At 35.7% G+C, this 14,395-nt stretch overlaps 1 long non-coding RNA gene across 12 annotated transcripts in view; it reads left to right on the forward strand.

The window, feature by feature from the left end:
* Positions 1–14,395, forward strand: part of LOC123619413 (uncharacterized) — an 874,904-nt gene that overhangs the window by 718,683 nt on the left and 141,826 nt on the right. For 11 of the 12 annotated variants that reach the window (XR_012504656.1, XR_012504652.1, XR_012504653.1 and 8 more), the window contains one exon: positions 6,364–6,492. This is a non-coding gene — a long non-coding RNA (uncharacterized LOC123619413). The remainder of the gene's footprint in view (positions 1–6,363; positions 6,493–14,395) is intronic. The other variant, XR_006728016.2, reaches the window with a different exon arrangement.

Below are 14,395 nucleotides of genomic sequence, written 5' to 3' on the forward strand. Positions count from 1 at the left end.
TTATCCCTGAACAAAACTCTCGCTACTCCTCTTTGTTAGGTACTGCAGTATCTTCTCGTTGTCTGGAGCAAAACCAATAAAAGAAATTTAAAATATGAATACAACTTCCTAATTGCGTATTTATATCCTATTTGGATGAAGAACTCTGGGCATTCTGACTTTGAGTGGCAAAAATCAGGCTGGGATATATATGGTATGCTTCTAGTCAAATATAGCATAGTGCTTAAGAAAGTAGACTGGAGTCAGGTTTAGGTTCAAATCCTGGTTCCCACATTTAGTATGTGATTTAAGACATGTTACCTAAGCTTTCTGGACCTCAGTTACTAAAACTTTAAGATGAGATAATATGTGGGAAAGTGCTAAGTTCCCTGCCTGGCACGCAGCACTCAACATCTTAGCTGTTAGTATTGTCCCCTTTACTTTCCTGAGCTATTGCCAAAATGGATGCAAGAGTGTATAGAATGGTAAAGAGAGAGCAGCTTTGGAATCAGACAAATCTGAGTTTAGGTACTGATTCAAAGACTTATTAGCTGTACGAGCATGGACAGGTTATGTACATTAGTTTAGTTGATCTTACTGAACTTCAGTTTTCCTGACTGTAAAATGGGGATGATTTCACAAAAATAATATATTAATAATAATTGTTGTGAAGATTCAACCTTACTAAATGTTAGTTCTCTCCCCACCACTCTCTGGACCTCAAAGTTGTTTTAACAGTACAATACATTTCGTCTCTATTTTCTGAGTTCTCCATACCATCCTGCGTATATTGTAATGCCTCCTTGTTTCTCCGGATTCCTACTGTGGTGTCTTACCTTAATTCCTCCACCTACAGTATCCTGGATTTCAGCACTCTTGAGATCTGAAACCTAAGGTAACAGACTCCAAGGATGGTGCACTCTCATCTTGAAATGAGAGGCTAGACTAAGGATGTAGAGGGCAATCATTGTGAATGAACAGAGAGAGCTATAGAAGATGTCTACAATGATTTCAGACTGAAGCAGTATCTTCCCTGGGGATTGTAATGAGGAATACACAGTCATACATCCCTTGTACCCAGCACAGAAGACATTCTTCTTTTCCAAATCTGTACAAATGTTGGCAGGATGTTCTTCAAGGTTTTCCCAATACTTCATCATGCTCTCCCAATACTGGTTTAGAGCATCACCTTATAACAAAGTATTTTCTTCAGCAACCCCTAACTGGACACTTCTAGGCCCAGCACTTCTGAACACATGAGAATCAATATTTCAGTAGATGATCCTGTAAGATCCTAAAGAGCTTTCTGAATCATCAAAGAAAGATAAATTGAGATGAACTGAAAGCTAATTTAAGCACATGAATTTTGAGTTCTTAATCTGTATTAGGTGACTTGAATTGTGCTCAAATTCTGTAAATGTTGCTAAACGCTCTGTATTTGCATGGAAAATGTACAGAATATTCAATTCACTGAAATAGTCCATTACTGCTGGACTGCTGGAAGACCAAGAATGGGCTGAATTAGATTGTTCTACTATAACAATCTGTTACTAAATAATATTGGGCTTGATAGCAACCTGCTGGTACAATATATACTAAACAGAAGATAGCTTTCCCTGGAACAGAAGGTGGATCACTTTTACATGTGCTATTAAAGGGATTTATTTACTCAGTGGCTTTTGATATCTCTGTGCGTACATGTAGGGTTTTAAATAATGTTCTACTGGAGCTTCCTTATAAAAAGAAGCTTGCTACATAGTGTATACACATGCACCTCTTTGTAATAGGCCATAGCTAAAATCTTTGCTCTTCACACCATTATCTGATCCCATCCTATTTCTCCAACTATGGCTATTTCTCCCTATGGCTACCCAGCAAAGAATCTAGATTTCATTAAAGTTCATTCACATTTTTACTCAAATTCTCCTTCCTGCCTGCAGTATCCTTTCTTTTCTTTCCCTCTGCCCAGCCAAATCTTAATAATCTTTTAAGACCCGTTTCAATCCCCTCCAGGAAGCCTTCCCTGACTTCTATAACCTTCACACATGTCATTCCCTCTGTATGGGACATACTCTTTTTCTCTGACTGATTCCCATGTCTTGGCATACCTTTTTGTACCTCAGGGAGGCCTTCCCTGCCACACTGGACGACGTTAGCTTTTTTCTTAAAAGTTGAGCTGTGCATTATTTAGAAGTATAGTATTTAATATACAAACATTTGGGGATTTCCCTGGCTATCATTTTGTTATTAAATTCTAGTTTAATTTCACTATCATGACTGAACATATTCAGTGTGATTTTAATCATTTAAAATTTGTTGACTTACTTTATGGCCCAGTATATGGTTTATTTTGATAAATGCCCCATGTGCACTTGGAAATAATGTGTATGCTACAGTCATTTAGTGCAATGTTCTATAAATGTCAAGTAGGTCATTTTTGTTAATTGTTGTAGCAGATGCTCTCATTCATGTCCTTGGGCTGCTACCATGTGCTTTGGCTTACTTCAGTTGTCCGCGACTTGCAGCTCTGTGACTGAGGGCTTTGCCAAAAAGGTGGAGGGTCATGCTGACCATGTGCACATTGTGGGCCAGAAATGCAAGAGAATTTACTCCCCTAGAGAGTAGCCCTATAACTGATGACTCTTGGGAGCAGTTGTATAAATAGTCCAGATTTATTACTCCTTGGTTGGGATAATACTGAGGAAGTTTTTGTTTGTTTTCACTTTTTCTCAAAGATGACTGACAAGAATAAGCTCCAGTACATAGCAGTAGTTGGCTTTTATTTCCTTCAACAAGTCCCCAGCCCACTACCAGTATTCCCTGGACCTCCCAAATCAATAAGTAGCATTTAAGTCCTTGTCTCCAAATCTGTTTCTGGGAAAGCCTAAACTAAGACAATTTGTTTGTATCTTCCATATCCTCACTAGATTTTTTTTTTTTTTCCAGTTGTTTTGTCATTTAGTGGGACAGATACGTTAATGTTTCCTAATCTGATTGTGGCTTTGTGCATTCTTTCCTTTCTGCCAATGTGTGCTTTATATATTTTTAACCTATATTATTGGGTGCATGCAGATTTAGAATTATTCTTTCCTGTTGAGTTGGCATTTTATCATTATGAAATTTGTCTCTTTATCTCCTACCCTCTTGCCTTTTCTTTTAATTTAGCTTACTTTGGGTTAATTGTATGCAGAGTGTATTTTTTTCACCCTTTACTTTTATGTTTTATATTTCCTTATATTTAAGGTATGTCTCAGACAAGCAGCATGTATTTGAATTTTATTTTCATTTTTAGAGTGATAATACTTGTCTTTTATTTAGAGTCTTTAGTCATTTTTATTTAACATAGTTACTGATGTATGTGGATTTATATTTGCTAATACACCATGTACTTTCTTTTTGGCTTATCTTGGCTATGTTCTTCTCTTTATCCTTTCTTGGCTTCTTTTGAATAAACCAAAATTTTATTCTAGTATTTCCTTTATTAACTAATTAGTAATAAATCTTAAAATGGTTACCCTAGAGATTGCAACATGTATTCTTGTCTCATTAATATGTGATATAAATTAGTGCTTTTATTACTTCACAAAGATGCAAGGATCTTTAAATATTTTACCTCTATTCACACTCCTCTTACATTTTGTGACATGTTGCCAAGAATTTTTATTTTACACATATTTAAAGTCACACAATTTAGCATTATTATTGCTTTAAATGATCAATATTCATTTAAATTTACCCTTTCAGGAGTTCATCATTCTTTTTATACATTACTTTACTTTTACCTTAGATCATTTCCCTCTCATAAATATTTCCTTTTTAGTATTTTTAGGGCAAATTTGCTAGTAATTAATTTGTTAAGCTATTTTGTCTGAAGATTTTCTATTTTGCCTGCATGTATGAAAGTATTTTCATTATAAATTGTATGGTGAGTTTGCAGCTATTTGCTTTCAGTCCTTTAAAGAACTCCTATTTTATTCTTCCTTTAGTCTTTCCTGTAAGAAAAGTCAGCTATTTGTCTTACTGATGATTTTGGAACTTTTAAAAATTTCCTTTGACTGATTTTGACATTGTCTTTGATTTTCAGAAGTTTTACCTTGATGTGCTTTGTGTGGATACACACACACACACACACACACACACACACACACACACACACACTGCTTGGGGTTCATAGATATTCTCTTACCTACAACTTGATGGTATTCATCACTTTTGGAAAACTATTGGCGGATACTATTCCAAATATTCTGATCCATTTTCTCTCTTTTCTTCTTCGATTCTGTTTACACATATAATAGGCCTTTTGTACTTTTATTTTCTTCTCTGTGCTTCATTCTGTACATTTTCTACTGACCTACCTTCACGTTCACTCTTCATCTATTGTACACTGTATAATTTGCTGTTCAACGTAACTATCAAATTCTTAATTTGGGTTATTTAAACTTTTAAATTGTTAATTCATTTTAATTTTTATTTCTAAGATTTCCATTTGATTATTTTTATTATTTATTTCTCTGTGAAATTTCCCATCTTTCTGTCTACATTGTGGAAGACACTCATCATAGTTATTTGTAAGTTTATGTCTGATAACTTCAGTATCTGGATTACCAGTGGGTCTGTTTCTATTGACTGCCTTTTCTCTTGGACTTAAGTCAGTTGGTCCTGTTTCATGCCATACCTGTTAACTTTAATTGAATAGTAGACATTGTTCAAGAAAAAGTTAGAGGCTCTGGATCTCATTATTTTATACTTTTCTTCTTATAGGAAGATAGAGTATGGTCAAATTGCCTTGATCCTGTTGAGGCTAGTCTAGTTAGATTTTGTCCTTTCTCTGGGATACATCCCTCTCAGAGTCTTAGAGAAAGCCTTGATCATTTACCAGGGTGCTTTGTCCTTTGCAGGTCCTAACGCTCTATTTTTTTGACTCCTTAGTGCCATAACAGTGTGTAATCTCTGCTTAGCCATTTCACCTCCTGCAGATACTTTTTGTTTGGTTTCTCAGAATAACCCTCCTTACAAGTAAAGTTTGGAATGTACAAAACTCCTTCAAGGGAAATTTGTATGTAGAATGTTAGATTTACTTTGCTGTGGTTCTCTTTTCTCTGAAAAATTGGCCCTTAATTTATAGCTTTTTTGGTAGTCCTAAATGCTAACATTTGTTTTCTAAGCCCAGTGAAACTGCTGCAAGCTCAAGAAATCTGCTTTTTGTTAGCATTCATGCTCCTTGTAAGAATTGGAAAATGTCTTAAAAGGAAGAAGAGCCACAGTTTTAGGGTTTACTTCAGTGTGCCTTCATCCTCTCTTGACCTTGATACATCAAGTCTTGGTGCCACTCGTATGTCTTTAAACAACTCTTTTTGTGTTTTTTATACACGCTCCAATTTGTCTTCATTCTCCCTGTGAGCTTGACTCAAGTCTTGGGTGTGCTTTTATGCCTTCAAACCACTTTTTATTCTTAATATAACATTATGACTTTTCTTGGTGGAAGGGGTTGTTAGATACCTGCTACTCAATCTTCGTCAGAAGTACCTTTTGATACCTTCATTTTGAAGTTTCTTACTATTTATAGAAGTATAGGTTAACAACTATTTTCTTTTAGAACTTTGAAAATATAATTACACAATTTCAGTTAAGTTATCTACATTTGTACTTTTTGCTCCCTTGAAGCTAATATATTTTTTTCTGGCTGGATTTAATAGTTTCCCTTTCCTTTGGTTATTAGAAGTTCTCTAATGATATGTAGGCGTTATCTTATTTGTATTCACATTCCTGGCATTTATAGAAGTTCTTTAATCTGTGGCTTAATTTCTTTTATCAGTTTGTAATGTTTTCAGACAATACCTCTTCAATATTATTTCTGCTCAACATATGAATCTCCTGTTTGTCTATTTTTAGTGTGTAGTTTTTCTTTAATTTCTCAAATCCATTACTTGTGCAAAGTTGGTTATATTTTATTCAAAGCCAAAGAATTATGTATAAAACTGTACATAATTTTGAGGTTCTGTATGATGTTTTCTTCCTCTAGAGATGATTTAATTTTCATTCTTGTAAATAGCTGGGTGAAGGCAGTAGCAATCTCAGATTTCCTTAATCCATGAAGGTTTGAGTGTCCTTGTAAGGGTTTGTCTATTTTAGTAGTGTAGTAATGGAGTGTAGGTCTTCAAATTCCCAACTGAAAACCTTAGATATTTAATAAGAATTCTCTTCTTTTATGACTTTTGAACTATAATTAGTAGTTTTGATAGTATATAATAATTATAAGTATATATCCAAACACATAATATGTAGAATATATACTATTTGTGTGTAATTTATATTACATTATATTATTTTATATAAAAATATTATTTTTATGTTTTATCCACATATTCTTGGTGTCTTCAGTAGATGGACTGCTCTGAAAGTAACTAGACTGCCATTGTCAGAAACATAAGTCTACCAAAGACTAATGAAGTAAAGCCGGATAGAGGTTGCATAACTACAAATAAGCCTGGAATTCAAGAAACTTTCAGGGTGAGTAAAAAAAGAAATTTCACAAAGACCTACTTATATTACAGAGTTATTTAAAGTAGTCAAATGTTTACAAATAAGGTATTTCATTATACAAAGGTGTTTATATTTTGAAAATATCGCTTAATGAATGGTACATACTTTTTAAAAACACAATGTTTAAAATGTTTCCATTTGGCTCTTTTAATATAATTACATTTTAATTTTTTCGGTGCATGTGTGAGTGAGAAACTATGCTTGTCCATCAGTGAATTCTGGAGCACTTCTCATATGCGGTGCGTAGTGCTAACAGTACTTGTAAGCTGACTGTTCCTGTAGGACTTCCTACTATTTAGGGCATGAGCCCAAAGGCCAGGAGCCACTACATACCTACCTACTGGCCAACAATTAAAATAAATTGCTAAGTACCTAGGAGGGAATAAAGGGATTTATAGGTTCTAATATTATCAAATCTAATCATAAAAGTAATAGTAAGTGGCATAGCTGATCAAAGATTAGGATATTATTCGATTTTCATGTAGTAGTTCAAAGCAAGCCGGTTCACCTGAGGATTTGACTAATTACTGTAGCCTCATTAGACCAGAGATATACCACCTAGCCCTTTTGGATATGCTATTTATAACTGCATTATGAAAATTCAAAGGAGAAAATTTAATGTCGAGCAAGAAATCCCACGTCATAATTTCTTTATTCAACGTGTATGTGTTAAGTACCCATTATAACCCAGGTTTTTATGTGAAGTGCTATGGCTATAAACATATGACTCTGTTTTCATGTGATTTGAATATAACAAAAACACAAATCATAGGAATAGATGAGATTTTCATGGAATCCAGACTGAGCAGAAAAGAAAGTGAAGCCAGAAATCGTTTATCTGGTAGAAAACATGGGAGTGAACAAATAGTAACTATGAATGAGACTGGAGGAAGTTGGTTAGGCAGGAATGATGGTAGGAAAGCTGGAATAAAAGGAAGTTTTGGTTTATATGTAGTTTTGGAATTTTAGTTTTTAAGAGGTGGAACAGTTCCTGCTAATCATTTGGTATCCAATAAATGATCATGGGAATGGGTGTCCCATGTGGCTTGATTGTGATTGAGCCAAGAAAGCCTGAGGCCAGGATTTTGGATGCAACAACAGTGCAAATATTGAGGTTCTACAGTCCTAAGTTGAAATGTGTGGTAGTGGCCCTGATACAGGTAGGAAAGGACAGATGAGGATGATCATGCAGGCAGCAAGACACAGAGGGAGAAGAGGGCTTACAGAAGGACGAATGAGTAATTGTGTGGAAGTGGTACTGTTAGCAGTGGACTTTTAGAAGATAGCAATTCTTTTCTGTCATACTCTCACCACAGAGTATCCATTTTAAGACCACTTTCAAAAGAGCACAAGAATCAGCAGAACATTATTTTCATCTCAGGTCTGCCATCTACTACTGTGATCATTGAGGTGACCACATAACTTATAATCAAAACTGAGGAAATTTGGAGAGTGAAATAGGATGCTGTTAAAAATTATATGAAAACAACAGTTGCAAACTGGGACTGAACAGGGCAAAAAGATACACATCATTACCCTATGGGCAATTCAAGTTGTTTCACTTGTAAAATGTGAACGATATCCACTCTAAGACAACTGTGTGAAAGTATCGAACCCCATTAGTGAGTACTCAATTAACATTTGTCAAATTGCAATATTTTTGTCCTGTCTTGTCCCAGGGACTGCAAGCTCACTGAAGTTAGAGGATGCAGCTATATTTGTAGCCCCTCAATAATTAGTACAGAGCTATGTATTCAGTGAGAATCCAGCAAGTGTAACTTTTGTTCTGTTTTTATAATTTTGTTTGAAGCCTACTACAATTTACGCTCATGCCTTGATTATTTTGAAGACAAAATTCATCCTTAATACAGATAAGAAAATAGGGGTGGGAAAGTTTTGCAAATTAGCGAATTCAAGTAGACTGTTATGAAAGCGAGGTTTTGAAAATGAAATTCAGGTTTGTTTTAGTGCCTCAGGGTCTGGAGTTGAGCCAGTTCTTTTTCATTCAATCTCGTGAAGGGCTGTTCTGTCCTGTGGGCGCTAAAACTGGTTGGTTCCAAACAGATGGAAGTACTTTGGGCATGACTCTGACTTCCATTTTGCCAGTTCCTGGTGCTACTTAACCCAAATTCAATGAGTCAAGGACAGCCTTAAAGTTTCTCTCTTAGATGATACGGAAATTTGGTGCAGGCAAACTTAGGGTTAATACTTGCCACTAATCTTGTCTGGATTCTTGGCATTTCAGTCACCCTGGTGACTTAAACACTCTTCTTGAGACACAGAGGAGTAGGCATATTTTTCGTCATCTCTTTAGTAAACATGTAAGAATTAATTTAATGCTTGAATTACCTTACCATCCTCGGTGACTGTTTCTCATTCTCTTCTAAAATAGTCTTTCCTCATCCATGGCTGATCTCTTATCTGAGGCTGCCTGCTTTAAAGTGACTTGACAGCTTACATCACTTGTTACACTAACCTCAGATTAATTTTGGTTTCTCTCCTGCCCTAAGGTTCTCCTTATTTTGCTCTTTCAAAATTTTTCTATTACTTTTTTGATAGTGAATGTGAAGTTTTCAAACTTACATTGGTTGTCTTACTTAAATCAAAATATTCTATGATCATAATAGAACCATAGAGGTTATAAAGAGAATTGGAAGGGACCCTTAAGACTATATAATCCAAACCCCTTCCTCTCCTTCAAAGATTTGAATCGTCCCTGCAACATTCCTAATATATCTTTACACCAAATGCTCCCCATTACTTGAGGATTTTCATCAAAGTCTACTTCTTGATCTATCCCATTCCATGTTTAGGCTGTGAATAGTTTTTTTCTTATACTGAACCAAAATCTGTAACTTTGCCTATTGATCCTTACAACCTCTTGGGGCTATGCAGAAGAAAATGACAGCAGTCTTTAAGTATACACAGATTTAACAGGCCTTCTCCCAGGTAAATGTACTGAAATCCTGTAGCATTTCTATCTGTAGCATGGATTCAAGTTCTCCTTAGGGTGACCAACTTATCTTGGTTTTCCTAGTTTTAGCACTGAAAGTCCTGCATCTTGGGAACTTCCTCAATCCCCAGTGAACTAGGACAGTAAGTCTTTTAGGTTGAATTATCCTGCTCACTCTGACCATACTCTAGTGTAGGGCTGCTCTTTTCAAATGCAATGCCCGGAATTAGACACAATACTACTCACCATGGAACAGAATTCAGTATTATCAAGACACTTGTCCAATGGATTGCCAAAGGACCTTCATATTTTTTAGTCTAAGTCCAACAATTGATGTGTAAATTAGCTTTTCTTAGTATACCGAAGTATGAAACGGCTAAATCTGTCTAAGCAGCGGAATGTACATTTGTTCAAGCCTTTTTCACTAAGCCTCCTATGTGCCTACTATCTTCACACTTCATTTTCTCACAATACTAGGAAAAATAAACCTAAGAGTTTCAGCAAGACACTCACTATTTTTAGTTAGATATTTGGTGCCACTAGTAGAGTTACTTTGACTGAACTTCCTAATTTGTGTCTTCAGCATCAAGGTTAGCCTTGTCTTTAATAACTTCTTTCAGGGAATTATATGTATGCATATTTAGGGAAAATCCTAGATTTCCATGGAGACCAACATAAATGGGAACTACTAGAAAAGAAAAATCGGGTCTTATGCCAGATTCTCATTAAGCCTGTACCACTTTGAATTGGGCTTTGACCAGGTGGAACCTTTATAGACTATTTACTTGGTCACCATGAAACTGAAAGAAATATCTAGATGCAAATGTAATATCGTTGAAAGGTGAGAAGTACTGGATTATATGCTAATGTCCAGCTCACTGTCAGGTTAGATTTATTTGTGATGTATTGAATTTGAAATTAAAAACCATCTATCATCTGTACTCCCATGTTCATAGCAGCATTATTCACAAGTAGCCAAGGTATGGAAATAACCTAAGTGTCAACTGACAGATGAATGGATAAGGAAAATGTGAACCTGGAGAGCATTGTGTTAAGTCAAATAAGCCAAACAGATAAAGACAGAGTACTACTTGTATGTGGAATCTGAAAAAAGGAAAAAAAAAGTCAAACTTACAGGGAAAAAAAAAAAAAAGAATAGAGAAGTGGTTGCCAGGGACTGGGAGTGGGGAAAATAGAGATTGGTATAAAGGTATAAACTTTGAATTATAAGATGAATAAGAGCTGAAGATCTAATGTATAACATGGTGATTATAGTTGATAATTTTTCACATAATTTAAATTTGCTAAGAGAGTAAAACTCAAATGTTCTCAGCACACACAAAAAAAGGTAAATATATGAAGTGATGGATGTGTTAACTAACTTGATGGGGGGAATCCTTTCACAATGTCTACATATATCAAATCATTGCACTGTACACTTTAAATATCTTACAATTTTATGTATTAATTATATTTCAGTAAAGCTGGAAAAAAACTTAAGAACTATCTATTTACAGAAGTCTAAAGCACAGGTCACAAACTGGCAACCTATGCCTCAGATCTAGCTTGCATTTGTGGACTTTTGTTGTTGTTGTTGTTTTTGCAAAACCATATATTAATGGTCTTTTCAGTGTCTTATTTGTTTTACTTTTTATTGAATTGGTCACTAATAGTTAAAAAGTGAGAGATCTCACATAAAAATCTAGATTTCTGGGTTCTTTTGAAAAATTGTAGCTTCTGGCAACATTTTGCCCATGTTTACGACAATAATATGTTGGGACTGAAGAGTAGCTGCTGCTTTTATGTGGGGCTTTGTAAGTCACCACAATCCCTGCCACAGCCCATTGTTTCCTGCCCCAACTGACTTCACTCATTATGCTACCTTCCAGACCCTTGTAGGCATCGGATATTGAAAATCCTCATCTCTTTGAACTATCACTCTGTCTTCCATATCTTTCATTTAAAAAAAAAAACTGTGTTTTCTTAGCCATTCTTAGCAAAAAACAAGTCATAGCAATTCCTTTTCCTGGAGATGTCTGTTATTTTACTGGGAAGAAAAAAATGTTAACATGTTTGAGGCAATTATATAACAAATGGTTTAGACTGATTGAATTAATGGCCCCAATTTTTTTGGCCTCCCTGTGTCAACATCATTTGGCAGTGGCTTATATTGACTGAAGTTTGACCATGAAACTTGTTTTGTCCAATGAAACATTAGAAAATTTGATGCAGTCAGTAGCTTGAAAAAAGTACCTGGTGTTTCCATTTTTCTTTTTTCTCTGCCTTCACCATGATAAAATTCCTAGGATAGCTTGCTGGATGGGGTGAGACACACAGCCAGCCCAGTAATGGCTATTACCCTGGTTTTAGCTAGCCAACCTCCAAACATGTGAGTCAGCTCAACTAAGACCAGAAGAATGGCCCAGATAAGTCCATTCTAAATCATTAACCCACAGACTTGTGAGCAAAATAAGTGCTTAGTGATTGAAATCCCTGAGTTGGAGTTGTTTTGGTATGTAGCAGTATTGTAGCAGCAGATAATGAATACATAAATCTGTTCTTAGAAGAAAAGTATTGTAATATAGTATTGTGATAAAAATCTAAAATATGTGTCAATGGCTTTGGGAAAGGTAGTGGGTAGAGACTGGAAGAACAGTGTTGAAAGAGTGGAGGCTGGAAAAATGGTGAGGAAGCTGCTGTAGCAGCCTGGATAAATGGCAAACCATGTTACCTAGTGATGAAACACTTGGCAAAGTGTGGTAACTTAGAATATAGAAAATATAGCAAATTAGCTCTTATACTTGAGTTAAGATATTGCCAGATAGAATGTTGAAAATGTCACCTGGCTCTTACTAGCTGTGCATGATAAGGTACAACAATAAAGAGATGAGTTAGAGAAGGAACTGGGCAGTTTTTAAGTAAAATTTAGAGAATACCAGAACTCACTAGATTAGAAAAAAATATTATTTTCTCATCTCTAGCCTCTTGTGCTAGTAAAAAATTAAATCCAGGGAGCTCCAGAAACGTATGGTCTTTGTACTAAAGACCAAAACAGTTGTGTAAGATTCTGCTAATATTTTTGATAGAATTAAAGAGTTTCTAAATAGACTGCCTCAACTAGACAAAAGTATTTCTAGAAATCTTAAGTACATTGTCTTGCAGCAGCCTGACATGTCAAAAGAAACACTAATAAAATCTAGAGAAAGAGAAGCCTATCTCTAAAAGAATGATGGCTGTGGCTTTTGCCAGTGGGGTGGACTTGAACTATATTTATAACGAAGCCCAAAAGTTTTAAGGGAGTTGTGTGGGCAAAAGTGCTACCAGCCTGGATTAAAAGAGAATGAGATTGTATAAAACTCAGAGAAGCACTGGGCCTTCAATATTCTATGAGCAGGAAGCAGGCTAAAATGTTGCTCAGAAATCAGATTTATAAATTTCCTCTTCAGAAGTGACCAAGCAGAATGGAAATAGAATATTATTTCAGAGAATAAAGTTAAGAGCCATAGGGATCAATGGACAAGTGAGCCACTCTCAGGAAACGTAGTGGGATATAGTTAAGAAACAGTCCCCACCCCAACTTCATAGGATTCTGACCTCATTTCTCCAGTGGAAATTGCCAAATAGGTATAGCAGGGTTAGATATTTTCCATTTTTTCCCATTTCTGAGAGTATTTCTGTATCCAGTCCCTCTGTCATCACTAAGTTTTGGGCATATGGGTGGCCAGTACATTATCATTTTATTTTATTGATCTTTGGATCCTCATCTGAAGAGCCATATCAGCACCTAGATCACGAGATACTGGATTCTGGGCCTGATGATGTAACTGAATGAGACTTTTGAGATCCTACATTGGAGGAAAGCATATTTTGCATGTAGGAAGGATGCAAATAAATATTACAAGAGTGGAATATGCTATATGGATGGCACTAACGGCCATCTATAATGAGTCTCCCTATATCATTGATTTTGTAGACTCTGGGCTTGGCCTTGTGACAATTTTTGGCTAGTTGGAAAGTAGGAACTTAATGCAAGCAAAGACTTTAAAAAGTGCTTGCCTATTTCTGCTTCCTTTCTTGCTGCTCTCCCTTCAGTATGATGACTTGCATAGTTTAGACTGCTGCATGGTGAAAGACATGTGGCCCTGACACTCCTCCTATCAGTCAACTATCAATCACCAACCACCAGATTTGTGAATGAGCCCACCTAAGACCAGAAGAGCCATCCATCTGAGTATAGCTTAAATCCCAAACCCACGGATTCCTGACCTAAATAAAGGCTTACTATTTTAAAGCCCCTGAGTTTAGGTCTGGCTTGTTACACAGCATTATTGTGGCAGTAAATAACAGAAACAAGTTAGTGTATAATCAAGGGAGGGACACAGGGAGAAATCTGTATCCTTTGGAAATTGATGTCCATAGATAATGAAGAAGCCTCCTTTTTCTGAGATACTGTATCTGATGTGGGTGCATTTCAGTGATTTAGCTACTGGAAAATAAAGCAAAGCATGGCTTGGCTTTTATTAAAATAATTGTTTGATTGGGTTCATTTGGTGAAAATTAAATTTGGCATACCTAAACTCTGACCAAATGCAGGATTTCATAATTCTGCCTTTCCTTTAATAATTCTGAAAAGTTTTTAAGTCTTTTTCCTATTTAATTTTAATTTAAAATTATTTATGACATTATACTTCAGAAGAGGAGATGGTTGGGGAAGAGGACATCAGCATCAAGATGCCTCCAATTGCCAAAACACCAACGTGGGCATGAAGAGTATAGGAACTCAGATTCTAGCTCTATAACCACTTTTATGAGCTTCAGTTTTCGCATATGTTTAAATGGAAATGATACTATACAGCTTGAAGGGCTGTCCGGAAAATAAGAAGTAATATATGTAAAGTACTTGACATATAGCAGGTA

Source organism: Camelus bactrianus, chromosome X (genome assembly GCF_048773025.1).
Source record: "Camelus bactrianus isolate YW-2024 breed Bactrian camel chromosome X, ASM4877302v1, whole genome shotgun sequence".
Lineage (NCBI taxonomy): Eukaryota > Metazoa > Chordata > Mammalia > Artiodactyla > Camelidae > Camelus > Camelus bactrianus.